This window comes from Aythya ferina, assembly GCF_964211825.1.
Source record: "Aythya ferina genome assembly, chromosome: 4".
NCBI classification, from domain to species: Eukaryota; Metazoa; Chordata; class Aves; order Anseriformes; family Anatidae; genus Aythya; species Aythya ferina.
In genome coordinates this window covers 12,490,686-12,501,645 of record NC_140300.1, presented here as the reverse complement: position 1 = coordinate 12,501,645, position 10,960 = coordinate 12,490,686, and the positions used below count along the sequence as shown (strand labels likewise).

Here is a 10,960-nt window from a genome sequence, read left to right as displayed (position 1 = left end):
AGTACATCAGGCCAATTTTTTATAGCTATGAAATCTTAAAAATACTCCGTGCCTTTGCTTTCATTGTGACTTACTACATTCTGAACCATTGGATGTGTGTGTGTATCACATGCATCATGCTATTTCCCCTACCGCTTTCACTGATCCTGCATTCATATTGTTTTTGCCTTGGCATACCAGTCATCAGTTTGGGGTGTATGGGAGAAGCACAGTCAGTGAAAATAGATAGAGAAGGGGAAACCTGGATAAAATGAGGCATTTGGTTGTGCTGCAACCATCAACACCATCTTGAACATCACACTTTGGGCTGCAGCAGGGAAGAATCCAAAGGCTCCTCCAAACCTGCTGCCAGATTCCCAGGCAATTAGCTGAGCCTGATGTTGCAGACCTGGTCATGTCTGAGCCTATCAGAAAATCTGTGAAGTAGAATTATGTTTTCAGGATACTTTTAATTTTGAAAACTATAAACCATCTCTTTTTTTACCTGGGGAAAATAAATAGTATAAGGTTGCAGATAAATGCAAATTTTGACGTAGGTTGGCTTATTTCCAGCCAAAAGGAGACCAGGTAAGCTAAATTTTGTCTTCTCTCCTTCTTTGTTTCTAGAAAATCTCTAGGTTCCTTTTGAATATCTAAATGTTCTTCCTTGTTCTGAAACTTAGGTTCTAAAGATGCATTTTTTCCTTAGATACATATAATTTTGAAACTTCTATTCACATGTTTGTCAGGAGGAAAAAAAAAAAAAAAGCAGTCTTGGTATTCATAACTAGCATTAATTTTTTAAAAAAGCTTTTACTCCTTGCATAAAGATGTTAATTTACAAACGTCAGTGCATTGTGAAGAAACTACATGTCACAAAAAGGGAAAATTTGACTGAAGTCAGATGGAAAGGGTTGCAAGACAAAAGCGTTAAGCCAAGTACCTCTGTTCCCATATATAACATTGTTATGAGGTTTAACTCCACCAACTTTGCAAATTCAAGTTTATCATTTTCTCAGGAAATTATTAGGTGATACTGGCATGTAATTGTTGTAAGGGAATAATAACTCATCTGCTCAGAGCAGTGGCAGGTTAGATGATGGGTTAAAGTTGTCTAAAGCTGCTATCTGCACACAACTCCTCTACTCTTTGCATGCTTCAGTCCAGGGCAAACAGCCAAGTTGGACTTTGAATCCTATTGAGAACAGGGAGCTGAGAAGCGCCCCTCTAGTGCTTTCAGTGCATGTGTCAACTTCCACACTGTAAAGAGGAAAGAAAACAATCCTGACCAGCTCACTGTAGGAACCATAACAGCAAAAAGCCTCTGGCACAAGAGTACACCATGGCAGGAAGGAGATGAGTGTTTTGTTGTCATTACTTACACAGTCACTTTGCCCTCCAAAATACTACTGCCTCATTCAGTGCTGCTTAGAGGGAAATTTGGAGGGTTGTCATGAAGCAAACTTCTGGCTGGAGGCTGTTTCCCTATTCAGGGGTCAATAGGGAAACCTTGTGATGCTCTTAAAAACAAATTAGGCTAAGACCTCCAAGTCTGAGAGGAGTTAATAGGGAATGCACAGAGGGGCACAGCCCCACTTGATGGGGACTGTTCAATTTTTTAATGGAAAAAGAAAATACATTAACATGATGGATAGGTACTCCATTTTCTTGCCTGTATAGTGTTCAGCATTCTGAAACCTTCAGCAAGTATTTCTAAATTGTAGCTGACAAAATCACTAATTTTTACTAAGTGTGATTGCAACCCCAGGCAAGGTGTTTTTGCAAAGGTTGTTTCCAACCACCTCAAATCTTGCAGGCAAATAGAGCACAAAATAACTTTGTTCTACTGCTGTGTGCCACATCTTCATATTCAAAACAGTTCATCTTCCTTAACTGCAAAGGAGAGAGACAGAATGTGGCAGCTGCTGTTAATTATTCACTTCTACATTTATTTTCTTATTTAATTTTGAAGACATAATGAATTATAAACAGTTCCAAAGATAGGTGCCCTTTTTCTAGGCTGATAATTCAATCTTTTGAATTAGTATTAATTAACTGAGGAGGAGGAAGATGATATTACATGGCTATTGACACATCTAAATTAGGTTCAGCTGTTCTGTAAGCTTAGCTTTAGCATTTAGAATATACAAAATTAAAGTAAATATTCATTATTTTAATTCCATCCTCAAAGTAACATGAAGAAGTACTGCTTGTTCTCAAACTGGTACATTCTTCTATAAGCACAGAAAAACAATTCGGAACGTACAGAAATTCTGAATAACTTAAGAGCCCACTCTGTAATGACTAACAGCCTCTCACTTTAGGCAGGAATACAAGGAGTTTATACTTTGCATTTTGCCCAGTGCTTCTGGAGAAGTAATTCCTACAGATCTACTCATTTCCATGTTTTGTTTTTTTATTTTCCAGAACAAACTGGTCTTCTCAAGTGTCATAAAATTGATGTTATTACAGATTTGCTTTCAATTTTTCATAATACGTGGTAATAGGGGTAGCACCATGCTTCCTTACAAAGCTGAGCATGAGCCTTTGACATAAAACGATGTCACCTTCCAGAGCACTTCAATGTCCATCTGTCTCTTGGCTTCTCTGTTTCCACTGAGAAAGGCAAAATGAATTTCATAATTATGAATACATCCTTAACACTAGCCAGATGCGTTGCAGCCTTTCAGTGTAAGGGGTATGGTCAGTACCAAATGTCAGTAGCAAATGAAGGAGGTTGTCCTTTACTGGGGGCTGTGCTCCCATCTCAGCTTTACACCTGCAGTTGTTTGAACAGCAGAGAGTTATGATGGAAGAACAATCATTTAATGATTAAGTTAAGCAAATAGTAATCCATGCAGCAAAAGTTAGTTGGAACTCACCAAATTAGAAAGGATTATTATAGCTGCTCTAATAACTTATACCTACTTGCAGACATCATTTAAATGCAAATATGGATGGCTAGAAACCAAACAAAAAACTTTTGGTTATATGCTTTCAAACGGTTCCTTTGCTTTCCTTCCTTTACTCAAAAGATGTAATTAGCTTTTGTTCTGGGAGAAAATAAAATGTCATGAGCATCCTGCAACTTCCTCTTTTAAGTTATAATCCAAAGTGCAAAAGATGAGATTCACCCCCCAATTAAGAAAGGACAAAAAATCATCATCTCCAATCAAATCAAACTCTTCTTCAGGTTTTGAAGCCAGACATGAACATGGACAAACCACTTTCACCCTTCCTTTACAAAATATTTTACATTGCTATGGAAAGAAACATACAGAATAGAATCTTCCCACTGCCAGCTACAGAAAACAGCTTCTGTAAGACTGCAGCTTCACAATTCAATCCTCAGCATTTGTCTGACAATTTTTCATATAATTTTGTGCAGTAAGTGATGTGATCTGTGGCACATTCTTAGTTGAGGACTGAGTTTCGTAGAGTCTTTCCTCTGACGGGCTGAAACTCACGATGAGGCCACCAATTTCTTTGCAGTTCTGATGAAAAGAATGTGTTATCACACCTCCCAAAATGTAGCAGAAAATAAATAGCAGGAGGTTATTGATAGTCAGCATTTTAGTCAAGAAGCAGGTGCACATCCAGCACATGAGTAAGGTGGGGCATGTCTGTATATAATACCTGTAGTCAGTACGTACAGAGTTGTTGCACCAAAGCCATCTGACACTTCAGTTTACCCACATCTTATAAAATGTGCCCTTAGGGTTTTCCTGTCAAAGCATCACATCCTCAGGACTAGATGTTGGCAGTCCATCCCCAACCTAGTTTCTCTGGTAGGCTTTCTTAGCCTTAACTCCCCTCTTGTTTCCCAGATGGCCTGTGGGTTGGAACATGCATTCCTCCTTAACTGTCTCGCTTTGCAACAGGGAAAACAAAGCAGTGAAATTGTGATGTTTTCCAGAGCCTTCTCACCACTCCTCCAAAACAACAAGCAAGTTTTCCCACAATTGACTGCAAACAGAAGGCCACTAGATTCAAACACACACAAATTAAGATATTCTCCCAAGGCAGTGAGATATTAACAATTCAAGCATGACCTTGCAGCCCAGGCATTCATAGCCTGATCTAGGTTGGTGGGTGTAGCCCTGGAGACCGATGGCACTACCTGTGGGCTTCACGTGAGCCTCAGCAGAAGTAATCCCCCTGCAGTGGATCTGTCTGGATTGTCTGCTCCAACAGAATTATAGTCTGCTGCACCCTCCTTCCTTCTACAAATTCCCCACTACAAAGAGAAAAAGAGCTTTTATAAGGTTTGTGTGGGGAGACAGATTTAACAAGTGAGGCTGAGTACAATTAGTTACCTTTCACACCTGCCCCCACTAATACAATCAGACCAGGACAAAATCAGCCTACTCCAGCACTGCGCTGTATCTATTGTCCTGGGTCAGCACTGGCAGAAGCTGCCTGCTGAGAGGTGGTACATATTTTATGGGTGGCACTGTGCGGATGGGATTGCTGCTGTGAAGGTTGAGTCTCTTTTCTGCCACAAAATGTTTCCCTTGCACCCTCCATAGCTCAGCATGAAGCACAGGAATGCCACTCTACTGCTGATGGCACAACTGCTGCGTTTCCAGCTAAGTTCTTTTGGCATTGCCGATGCATCTAACATTATTCCTGCTCTTATGACAGCTGGTATTTGTTGTAACCCTTTTCCTGAATGTTACAATTAGATGCCAGTCTACATTTTAAGAAAATAAATGAAGTTTTAAGAGAAAAGGGACAAGTGCTCTTTATGAACTAGAATCCCCCAGACACTAAGCTTGATTTAAAATCCCTCCATTTTGTAGTTTTTGTTTCATTAGTTCTAAGGCTGGATTAGTCAGGGTTAGCGACATCTGCATCAGCTTCATGGAGACATCAGTGACTGCTGAACAAAGGTAATTAACAATTTATGTTTCCATTCTCAATTACTGGCAGATACTTAGTTCTCATCTACTATTTGACGTAGGATGCCAAAAACATCATGGTACAAGCCGTTACCCAACTGTTGATGAGTTATACTTTTGCAATGTGTGTTCTTTAAAAAGTCAGAAAATATGGTCTTGGGGAGTCTAGTTAATGTGCTCATTAAGGGGTCCTGCCTGTGAATTATGTTTCATTATTTCATTAATGTCCAGAAAGAGCAGATTTGTGTTTGGAGCCTCCGTGCGCTTGTTTTCCTTTTCTGTTCAATAATTCTTGCAAGAAAGTGGTACTTTTCTGGTTTTTGTTTGTTTGTTTTTGTTTTGTTTTGTTTTACAGGGTACATACCCTTTTTCTAGCAAGCACATAAGCAGTGTGGTTTTAATTAGTGCCATCAGATGGCACTCCAGGTTCACTTTGCATTTTCTCTCCCTCTCTTGCTGTCTCCAGAGGGCACCGGCAGTGAACAAAAGAATCAGGTTCTGGTTTTACTCCATTTCAGGGAGGAAATGCAATCAGAAAATATTTTGTGAAAAATTGATAACTATTTGCAGACCCAATTTAAAGCCGTCTCCCCCACAAGCAGTTACTAGCAAAGTCACTGTCACAGTGTTTCTATAACCCGAGACCATAATCATGGAAAAAATAACCTTGTGATAACGTACTGTGTAGTGATAAACTAAGAGGATATGAAACAGTGCATAGCAATCTTGTGGAATGCACTTTCTGGATACTTTGTAGTTTAGCAGATTTTTAAGGAGGTTCATTTTTCTAATGTCTTTTATCACAAATCTTGCAGAGTTAATCTGCATTGTCTGCTTCTGCAGTTATTTGCATGGTGACAACAGGCAGCCCTGATGTCCCTTCTGGTGGAAACTGTTTTCTTCATTGCCTGTATGTGTTAGATGCAAAAACAAACAAAACAAACCAGGGCTTATCACAGTTTATATCTTTTTATAATTTTTTTATTAACCTTCTGTTACCTGTCCGAGAGAAAATCTGTCTCAGAGTTTAGGTAAAACTTAGGTAGAAGACTTGTTGTCTTAAGGGAAATTCTGGCTACTACTCTTGCTGTAGATGTTCATGCACTAGAAATTTGTGCATGGATTTGAGGAAAGCAGAAAGGTTGGGTCAAGATCACGCAGGTAAAAGCTGATGAAAGAAACCCTGAAAGTCAGAATTTTCATACTTTACAAATGAGAGATGATAACAGGTGGAGGTTGTTGTTGTTTAGTTTTGTTTTTCAGCAGGTTGTTACAGAGTTTTTGTTCTAGTTTTGAAGATGGCAGGATTTTTCTGCACTAATAGCAGGTTTGGCATAAGAAAGGGCCTTGCAAATGTTGCAGTTAACCATGGGAGATGGCAGGAAATGTCATGCCAAATTTAAAAGGGCTTGAACCAAGCCCACAGTCCCCCTAACGCCTCAGAAATCAGTGTCCATTGAAACCCTAGCTTAGCTCTGAGTGACCTGTCTTTATCTCAAATAATTTCTTCACTTTAAAGAGTGAGGCATTTCAACAAAGCATCTCTTCTCTAGTTCCCTCTCCTGTCCCTCCCTCCCTATTCAGCGCTGGTGACAGCCAGGATGTTTCCACGACAACAATGCGTTCTGTTGCCTCAGGTGACAAACTATAACTTCAGTAAGTAATCACTGAGAATAGCTTCAAACAATTAATTAGGTAATGGAAATGTTATTTCAATAGGGCTTAGATGCTTTGGCAGTCTGCTTGAACAGATTGAATTCTGATCAGGAACCTGTCCACAAGTAAAGCTGAAACCACCAGCCAAAGGTCAGGATGGATGTCAGTGTCTGAGTACCCTAACAGGCCTCTAGTTTAAAAAAGAACATCAAAAAAATCTATCAAAAATCCAGGTGTGTTCCTTGAGGATGCCACACAAAGGAAATTTAGTTCATTTTGGTGCTAAATTTTGTTCAAAGCACATCCTGTCATGAAGTACATTTAAGGAATTTATTAACCTTTCACAGCCACCAAATCCAGTTAGAGGCCAGAGCCCTGTTTGTGCAGCGTGCCCCCACACTGGCGTGAGAGACAGATGATGATTCCAGCAAATGGTTTAGCAATAAATGGATTTTTCAGTCTTCTCTGGACAGAAGATGCTTTCCTAGAGTTATAAATGGATGATTCATAAATCTCTCCTAATGCTGCTTCTAGTAACAGTTCAATTGATCTTTAATCGTTATTTAAAAAGTGGGTCTCTGTGGGAATGTTTCAATCCTGGATCCTGAAGTTTCTCTAGCCCAGGGTAGCTCTTCTGTCTTGCAGCTTAGAGATAAAAATAGTCTTTAAGCACAAATAAATACATTGAGTACACGTGTGTGCCTGATATCACAGTTCTCATACAGAACTGGTACTCTTTGGTAATGGTAGTTGTCCTGGCAGAATTTCTTTTTTGCTTTATATTTTCTTTCATTATTACATTCAGTTTCTCCAAAATAGTGCATCCATGAGGGAAGAGCCAGAAGGACGATGGCTGCCACCTTTCCAAGTCCCGTGGAAGTCTGTGGGTTTTGTCCACACCAGGTTTGCAATGCCAGGTGTGCTTCCAAGACTGGTCAGGGACTGTAGTTAGGGATTAAGACCTGTCTTTCTGTGCAGAAAAATCCTAATCTATAGGTGAGGAACTCTGCACCACTCTTACTGTTTTTCTCAAGCAGCTGCTTTTTTGGGGACTAGACTATTTTTTTTTTTTTCCAAAACATAAAGGTGCCCTCTCTTTGGATTACGCTGGTTTCATCTCGCTGTTGCAGTGTGTCGCTGCACAACAGGGATCACAGTTTGGAATAAGGAAAATGGAATGGAATGGGCACTAAAAGCCAGCAATAATTATTTTACAGGAAGCTTTTGAGGCAGAAAATGGTGATTCATCCAAATGAAGTTTTTCAGAGTCCCTACTGCTTTTCCTATAGCTTTGTCAGTTCAGCAATGAAATTCAGGCATATTGCAGGCGTAGCCAGAAAAATCTGCCAGCAGTGTCATTTGGGGTGTTCACATAAAGCATGCGGAGGCCAGGCTCTGTTTGTAGCCTGGCTCACCTGGTATGGAAGAAGAGAACTGTGGGGAAGATGTCTTTTTCTGAAGACTAATAAATAAGGTATCGCCCCGAAAGGGAAAGTAACAACTGTCATTCCCATGCTTAAGCTGTAAAAAACAGAGAAGAGAGGTTGCATCACATCACCTCATGTGATCACATTATTTCATATTAAGAAAAAAATCTTAACTGGAAGGTTTGTGAGGCATTGGAACAGGCTGCCCAGGGAAGTGGCTGGGTCACCATCCCTGGAGGTGTTCACAAGATGTGTAGATGTGGTGCTCAGACATGGTTTAGAGGTAGACTTAGCAGTGCTGGGTTAGTGTTGGACTTGATGACCTTGGAGGTCTTTCCCAGCCTCTGTGATCTTCCGTAGGCTGATCACAGCCACATGCCTATTTCACCAAGTTTTCATGGTGGGAGTTTTCAATTCCCTCCTGGAAACTGTTCAAAATGTTACTTTGGTTCCTACAAGACCAATGCACAAAACCTCAGGGTTTCTCTGCAAACAGAAGGCCTTTCTCCATTCTTCCTCCTGCAGGAGAGCCAATGACACAGCCATGGGCCATCTCTCCACCTGACTTGCCTATGCCGGGAAGGGAAAAGGCTCAGGGTCACGTTGGCATGTGGGTGTGTGTGCGGTAGCCGCGTCCCTCCCGACGAAGGCTGGAGCGGCCTTGTGCGTGGTGCATGTCCCTGCCTCTGTGGTGTGCGTTCTTTAACTGAAAACTTACACAGCTGAGCTGCTTTCCTAACGCATCGCTGGTTGCTAAGATACAACCTCCCTGAGCCTGTAAATCTTCCACTTGAAGCTGCTCTGTGTTGGCAAACAGGCCTTTCCTCTGTGACTGCTCAGGAGATGGGGAGACCACGGTGTTTGGTCCTGGGGTGGGACTCAGCGTGGCTTTTGTGAGGCCCAAGGTTCAACGGGGAATGTGCAAAGCCATGGGATGAGAGGCTAAAAAGGAAGGCAGCGAGGGTAGAAAGGGCAGGGAGGAAGCAAAAGGGATTCATCAGGGACAGACAGCATCTTTCTGTTCCCCTCTTTCAATGGCTGCAGCTGAAGCACGAAATGCCTCCTCTGCCCTCCTGTAATGACAGGCAAATCTGGGGACAGTCTGGGTTTGGGACTGGTCAGACTGGGCAGGCTTTCCTTAGGGATAAGCTGTGCCAGCAGAGATTTCTTGTGGCTCCTCCAAGTGATGAGGAGACATCAGACTGAAAGGTAGCCCTGGATTCCTGGAAGCTCAGTAGCAAGGTCGCAGTGACAGCCCAAAATAACCAAACATTTTAAAAAGAAGCGTAGCCGAGCCCTGCTTGTTTGCAAAGTGTGTGGAGGAAGGTGGGATAAAACAGTACAGCTTAGCTTGCATTCTGCTGTTAAGTAAGCCTTTAGCTGTTTAAGGTTGCAGAGTACTGTAATGCTGTTGACAGAGTGCAATTGCTGCAGCACCGTCTCTCTGGGTTTGCAGAGGCCTGGATCAATAGCTGTGAAAAGTGGAGACTGCAGCCCTTCGTCTCCGGGAGGTGTGAGCAGAGATGTCAGAGGCCAATAATTGAAACAGCAACATTCTCCTCCCTGCCTCTTCCCCAAGCCAACCCAAGGTGTAAGTACGCTTACGGTGAGCACGCTCCTGTCTTACACAGACCAGAGCGCCAGCATTGCTTGTATCTGAGGGAAACCTCTGCTTCCTTCCATGTCTTCCCACTAACTGAGAAGGAGCTCGGCCCAGTGTAACCCACAAGGATGTTTGGGTGGGTTCAAGCCTTGCCAAGGAAGAATTAAAAAGATGTAGCCTGCCAAGGCTGGAATATTGGCGTAAGTTCTTGACAGGGGGATCCCACTCTGGAGTCAGTGTTTGTGTTATAGGTAGAGCAGGGAAGGATACCACCCCCTCTACCCCCAGTCTGACACCCTAATTCCAGTCTGAATTATTTATCGTTTACAATCAACTTCTCCCAGGATTTGTTCCTCCAATTGGAGAAACAATGAGAAAGCCACTGACCCTCAGAAGGAGGCTACAGTATTTTGTTATTCTGGGGTTCTCCCTGCTAAAGACTCTCACTGGGGCACTCTCAGCTGAATATTTTGGTCCTGAATTTGAGGTTAGAGCTGTCGGGCTATCTTGGGTCAGCATGCCCATGCTACTAGTATGACTAGTGCTACCCTGCATCCTTTAGCAGTCACTACAGTAGGTTTTATTCTTTTTAGCAGCCACATTATACAAAGAATATATATAGTCACCATGACAATTAAAATAATTATCTGATGGAATTGTTGGTTTAAGTATCTTGTCCTACTCATTGACTGTCTCTGCTTAGCAAATGGCAAGACAAGTAATTATCTGTACCCTGACTGGCTGATCTGTATTCAGGGGAGCTTTTAGAGCTGAGGGAGCTCAGGAGTTTGCTCTGTCAGGTGCCTCACATGAAATGCTTTGTGTCTCAGGCTTGACTTAGGCTCTCGAAGTGCCTAAAGAGTTGTGCTCACTTTCATGTGAGTAGAAGTTTGATCCGAGTCCAACTTCAGAGAGAAGGAAAAAAAATTGCTGCTAATAAAAGCTTTCACTCTGAAAGCAAACCTTTCCAGCATGCGTGTCAAGCTGTCATGTACCAAACATCCAGACTGTTTCATGGCTTCACAAAACCAAAGACACATACCCTGTCCCAAGCGTCTTATAAAATTAGGGCCAATTTTTTTGAATCTCTACCCACACTAGTAATGCTGTTGCCTTTTGAGGTTCTGCCACACAGGCAAGATAAGTGAATTCATGCTCTAATTTTAGACTTAATGCAATTTGCTGAGAAGACAGCAAATGGAAAAGGATTACTATTGGGAGTGGGAGCAAATTGATGGTAATAATGTTACTGAAAATTGGACATAGAAGGTGAACAATCCTTATACTTCCCTTCACCAGGGATTGAAAACCACAGCCTTGGCAGGGACCAAAGGACGTAAGGCTGCCTGAGAGCAAGACAACTTGCTGGCTGCACATGGGAGAAGCAGGTGGCT

The 10,960-nt window shown here is 41.9% G+C and overlaps 2 long non-coding RNA genes across 3 annotated transcripts; one reads left to right on the top strand and one right to left on the bottom strand.

The window, feature by feature from the left end:
- Positions 1-1,287: 1,287 nt before the first annotated feature.
- LOC311436122 lies at positions 1,288-4,216 on the bottom strand. 2 transcript variants are annotated; one of them, XR_014692613.1, is made up of 3 exons: positions 4,100-4,215; positions 2,477-3,473; positions 1,288-1,867 (listed from the first exon to the last, which is right to left on the bottom strand). It is a non-coding gene; the product is annotated as an uncharacterized lncRNA (long non-coding RNA). The 2 variants fall into 2 exon arrangements; XR_014692612.1 differs by lacking the exon at positions 1,288-1,867 and having other exon boundaries at positions 1,908-3,473; positions 4,100-4,216.
- A 154-nt stretch (positions 4,217-4,370) lies between these two features.
- Positions 4,371-9,537, top strand: LOC311436124. Its single transcript, XR_014692615.1, has 3 exons — positions 4,371-4,408; positions 4,782-4,871; positions 9,420-9,537. It is a non-coding gene; the product is annotated as an uncharacterized lncRNA (long non-coding RNA).
- The last annotated feature ends 1,423 nt before the right edge of the window (positions 9,538-10,960 follow it).